Source organism: Vicia villosa, linkage group LG1 (genome assembly GCF_029867415.1).
Source record: "Vicia villosa cultivar HV-30 ecotype Madison, WI linkage group LG1, Vvil1.0, whole genome shotgun sequence".
Taxonomy (NCBI): domain Eukaryota; kingdom Viridiplantae; phylum Streptophyta; class Magnoliopsida; order Fabales; family Fabaceae; genus Vicia; species Vicia villosa.
This window is the reverse complement of record NC_081180.1, coordinates 36,817,250-36,823,553: the sequence shown is the minus strand read 5'-3', so window position 1 is coordinate 36,823,553 and position 6,304 is coordinate 36,817,250.

Here is a 6,304-nt window from a genome sequence, read left to right as displayed (position 1 = left end):
CAGCGATGCAAACTCAAGAACACGGAGTCTTGCTTATCCCTCGGTCGGGAGCCTTAAACAAAGTGAATGGATGTTGTGCATGCTTTAGGGATTTAAGCCGCCAGGTGCAAACTCAAGAACACGGAGTCTTGCTTATCCCTCGGCCGGGAGCCCTAAGCATGTATGAAGAGTGATTGCCAAGGTGGCATGCGAGATGTAGTCGTTCGCTTTTGTCCCTTTTTTGCCTAAGCCGCCCTTTCGGGTTTTCGACTTAGCGGGTATATTTGTTTCTTTTTCATTCTTTTGCCTGATTCATTTTCTTTTTTTTTCTCTTTTTTTTTTCTCTTTTCTTTTTTTTATCAGGTCTATGCGAAGTATTTTTTGACTACATCTGCGTTCACAGGGTGCGGAAAGTTCTCGCCATCCATTGTTGCAAGCATCATGGCACCGCCAGAGAACACTTTGTGTACAACAAAGGGGCCTTCATACGTCGGAGTCCACTTGCCTCGAGGATCGCCTTGGGGAGAATGATCCTTTTGAGTACCAGGTCGCCTGGTCTGTAGCTTTGGGGTCGCACCCGCTTGTCAAAAGCTTTTCTCATCTTCTTTTGGTACACCTGGCCATGTCCAATAGCCGCCAAACGCTTCTCATCAATGAGGTTCAACTGATCCAACCGATTCTGTACCCATTCTGACTCGTCAAGCTCGACGTCTTTCATAATCCTCAGGGAAGGAATCTCAACTTCAACTAGCAATACCGCTTCCATGCCGTAAACAAGTGAGAAAGGAGTTGCCCCAGTCATTGTGCGCACAGAGGTGCGATAACCATGCAAGGCGAAAGGTAACATCTCGTGCCAATCTCGGTAAGTCACTACCATCTTCTGTACAATCTTCTTAATGTTCTTGTTGGCCGCTTCAACAGCACCATTCATCTTTGGACGATACGGAGAAGAATTGTGATGCTTGATCTTGAAGGACTCACAAAGCTCCTTCATCAACTTGTTATTAAGATTCGATCCGTTATCAGTAATGATCTTCTCAGGAATCCCATAACGACAGATTATGTTGTGTTTGATAAAGCAAGTAATCACTTGTTTGGTAACATTCGCATAAGATGCGGCTTCAACCCATTTGGTGAAGTAATCGATGGCAACCAGGATGAAGCGATGTCCATTAGAAGCAGTAGGCTTAATCTCTCCAATCATATCAATGTCCCACATTGCAAAAGGCCACGGAGAAGTCAAGACATTCAAAGGCACAGGCGGCACGTGCACTTTATCAGCATAGATCTGGCACTTGTGACAAATTCTGACATGGTTATGACAATCAGTTTCAATAGTGGACCAATAGTAACCAGCCCTCAAGATCTTCTTAGCCATTGTATGCCCACTAGAATGGGTACCAAACTCGCCTTCGTGCATTTCCTCTATTATTTTCGAAGCTTCTTCCTTCACAACACATCGAAGCAACACACCATCATGATGCCTCTTGTACAACACCCCACCGTTGAGGTAAAACTTAGCTGCAAACCTTCTCAAAAACTTCTTATCAGTCACCGACGCTTCGGGAGGATACTCTTGAGTTTCGAAGAACTTTTTGATATCATGATACCAGGGATTACCATCCAATTCCACATCAGCCTCAAAGCAAAACGCCGGCTCATCCAACCTGTTGATGGTAATGTTAGGCGCCTCATTGGCCCATTTCACTCTGAACATGGAATCCAAAGTAGCGAGAGCATCAGCAAGATTGTTCTCTTCTCTAGAAATATGCTCGAATGTGATCTCATCAAAGTAGGGAATGAGTCTCATAACATGCTCCATGTATGGAATCAGATTCTGATGGCGAGTTTCCCAATCTCCATTGATCTGGCTAATGACAAGATTGGAATCCCCATAAACTTTTAAGTACTTGATTCGCAAATCGATCGCAGCTTCGATACCATAGATGCAAGCTTCATACTCAGCCATGTTATTAGTGCAATCAAAACAGATTCTGGCTGTAAACGGAATTTGAAAGCCTGATGGAGAAGTAATTACAGCTCCAACACCATTCCCGAGTGCATTAGAGGCACCATCAATCACGAGCGTCCATCGCGATCCTGGTTCGGGTCCTTCCTCTGGTCCAGGAATGTTACAATCTCTGATGTACAGGACATCCTCATCGGGGAATTCAAACTTCATCGGTTCATAATCTTCAACAGGCTGGTGCGCAAGATAATCTGCCAACACACTACCTTTGATGGATTTCTGAGTAGTATACTGGATGTCATATTCGGTCAAGATCATTTGCCACCTGGCTACTCTTCCGGAAAGAGCGGGCTTCTCAAAAACATACTTGATAGGATCCATCTTGGAAATCAACAAGGTGGTGTGAACCAACATATACTGCCTCAGCCGGCGAGCAGCCCACACCAAATCACAACAAGTTTTCTCGATCAGTGAGTATCTGGATTCACAGTCGGTAAACTTTTTGCTAAGGTAGTATATTGCATGCTCTTTTCGGCCAGACTCGTCATGTTGACCCATCACACATCCCATTGAATTTTCAAGAACTGTGAGGTACATAATCAAAGGCCTTCCTGGAACTGGAGGCATTAGTATAGGAGGTTCCTGCAGATACTCTTTCACTTTTTCAAATGCTTTTTGACAGTCATTATTCCACCTGGGCGTATGATCTTTTCTTAGCAACTTGAATATTGGTTCACAAGTGGCTGTAAGATGAGAGATGAATCTAGCAATGTAATTCAATCTCCCTAAGAAACCACGAACCTCTTTTTCTGTTCTCGGCTCAGGCATCTCTTGTATAGCTTTTATTTTTGCAGGATCGACCTCAATACCTTTTCCCCTGACAACAAAGCCCAACAACTTTCCGGATCGCACTCCAAAAGTGCATTTGTTTGGATTCAACCTCAGTCTGAATTCCCGAAGCCTTTCAAACAACTTCTGCAAGTGAACCAAGTGCTCTTCTTCAGTATGAGATTTTGCAATCATGTCATCAACATACACTTCAATCTCTTTGTGAATCATGTCGTGAAAAAGAGTCACCATGGCGCGCTGATACGTTGCCCCTGCGTTTTTCAACCCAAAAGGCATAACTTTATAGTAGAAAGTTCCCCACGGTGTGATAAACGTTGTTTTCTCCATGTCTTCTGGTGCCATCTTGATCTGATTGTACCCAGAGAAGCCATCCATGAAGGAAAACACTTTGAAAGAAGCAGTATTATCAACCAACACATCAATGTGAGGGAGAGGAAAATCATCTTTCGGACTCGCCCTATTCAAATCTCTATAATCAACACACATCCTGACCTTTCCGTCCTTCTTAGGCACCGGAACAATATTAGCGACCCACGGTGGGTAATTCACTACTTGCAGAAAGCCAACATCAAACTGTTTCTCAACCTCTTTCTTAATCTCCTCAGACATATCTGGGCGAGTCCTTCGAAGTTTCTGCTTGACAGGAGGACTATCTTCCTTGAGAGGTAGATGGTGTACCACAATATCTGTATCAAGACCTGGCATTTCCTCATAGGACTAAGCAAAGATATCCGCATACTCTTTCAACATAGCAATAAGCCTCTGCTTCACACTGTTCTCAAGCGCAGCCCCTATCTTGACTTCTCAGACTTGCTCTTTAGTGCCAACATTTACCATCTCAATTGCCTCCTGATGCGGCTGAATCGCTTTCTTTTCTTGTTTCAATAATCTGGCCAACTCATCGGGGAGATCACAATCTTCATAAGCTTCCTCCTCGGCTTGGTAGATCAGATTGTCAAAATCATAATAAGCAATAGCGGAACTGTTACCAATGGAATCCGTGGTAGTGGAACATCTGCATGATTGATGTTTTTATTTTAGTTTTATTTTTATCAAGCTATGTGCAAGTGTGTGCAAAAACATTGCCATTTAAAGAAAAAAGTTAAAAAGAAAGACAAAGAGCAAAACATTTGAATGCAAAAGCGTCCTTTTATTTCATGATTAACTTTGAAAATGCGAACTGCATGGCCCTATAAATGATTCACTACGCCTTGGGCAGAGCGTAAGAATTATGTCATGATAAGAAAAGTAAAAACAAGGAATTTACTCCTGAGCTTGTGTAACTTGGATGACATCTTCAATTGTCCAGTTGCGAGGAATCTCCCCAGGAATACTTGGACGAATCCAGCTATCAAAATCACAGTCACTATCCACTTCCTCGCCATCGACAATGGCATTCACGGTTGGACCAGCATGGGCAGGCATCGGATTATTGACAATATTGGGTGTAGGAGTGAACTGAATTATCTTTTGATCCAACAAGTCCTGGACTTTGTTCTTCAATGCAATGCACCTCTCGGTATCATGCCCAGCAGCACCTGAATGGAAAGCACATCGTGCGTTTGCATTGTAATTCGGAGATTGTGTGTCCGGAGCATTCGGAGCATTTCTCAAAGTAATCTTCTCAATCTTGAGCAAATGTTGTAGCACTTGAGCATAGGTCATAGGAATCGGATCAATCTTTCTGTGAGGCCTGGTCCTGGGAGGATAGCGATCAGTATTGGAATGATGTCCCTGCTGATGCTGTTGTTGCGGTACTGGGATCATGACAGCATTAACTTGTGAATTGTTTCTCCCTGAACCCCTTCTTCCATATATAGCATCCGCATTTTCTTCCTTCCTTCGGGCATAACCCTCAGCTTGTTTGTTACCACCAGCAGAATTAGAAGAAGCTCCCAACTGAATTTTCCCCATCTTTAGACCCGTCTCAACACGCTCGCCATATCTCACCATTTCAGAAAAGTTGGCTGAAGCACTACAGACCAAGTAATAGTGTCCAGACAAAGTACTGGTGAACATGTCAATCATCTCACGCTCAGTCATAGGTGGTTGAACTCTTGCAGCTAACTCACGCCATTTCTGAGCGTACTCCTTGAACGATTCTTTAGATCCTTGAACCAAACTCTGCAACTGAGTTCGATTAGGCGCCATGTCAACATTGTACTGATAGTGCTTAATGAAAGCCTCCACAAGATCTCTCCAAGAATGAATATGAGTGCGTTCGAGTTGAACATACCACTCCAAAGAAGCTCCAGCCAAGCTATCCTGGAAGAAATGCATCAGAAAACCCTCATCCTCTGAATAAACTGACATCTTGCGATAGTATGCTTTGACATGAGTCATAGGATAAGTCGCCCCATTGTATTTGTCAAAAGATGGAACTTTGAATTTCGGTGGAATCCTCACACCCGGAACCAACCCCAAGTCATTGATATCCATGCCTAACACCCCTTTGCCTTCAACAGCTCTGAGACGTTCTTCAATCAGACGATACCTCTCAGCTTCCTCTGGTGCACCATCAGCACTATGCCTCGATACCTGATCAAAGTTTTCAACATTGAAATCCAAATTATCATGGTTCTGATTATCTCTCCTTCCCAACAGACGAGACGGAGGTGGAGGTGGAAACCCATGATTCTGATTGAAAGGATTATAGTGCCCTCCCAAGCGATCAAACTCATTCGGATCATGATGATCGTCAATCCTGCCAGACACATCGTCAAACAGCCTCGAATGTCCTCCATTCTCGACCCTTCTGGAGTTCTCGACGAGAACTCGCAAGTCATCCTGCCCCTTGGTCACATTAGTCAATGCTTCCATAAACTGCACCATCTGCGCATTCATCTGCTCTGTCAATTGAGCTCTCATCTCAGCCATTTGTTCCTGAATCTGTTCCATCTGTCTTCTCTGATTGCTCCTAGTCGGATACGGGTGATTAGCCGTCTTAGAACTCCTTCTGGTAACAAAACAGCGAGACATAAGATATAAGACCTGCAAAACCTGCAAATATATGACATGTATGATATATGATTGATATGCATGAAATGTTTGTCAATTTTCAGGTATCCAAGAGTTCATCCCACTTTCAGATAGGACATAGCAACCTTGATACAGAATGTATTTGAACAGCAATCCACACATGAGAATAATTCATCAAACTGAGCATATTTCATTCAAACATAACTGAGAATTTGAGTTCATACAAACATGGCACATAATCGTCACGAAGTGCTCATAAGGCATACAAAAGAAATCCAGAATATCAAAACGCGACCCCATCCAACAATCCTGGACATGGGCGGCAAATATCAAGAATAAACAGCAAATCAATCTCCATGGCAACACTAGGATCGCTTGGTAATAGGATGAGCTCCTCCATTTCCTCTCCGTTGGGATCGGAGGTTTGCGAGCTCTTCTTCAAGTCGAGCTGACTTGGCTTTTTCTTCCATCAATTGTTTTTCTGAATCCTGCATCCTTCTCTTGCTATTGTTTTCGGACCTTCGCAAC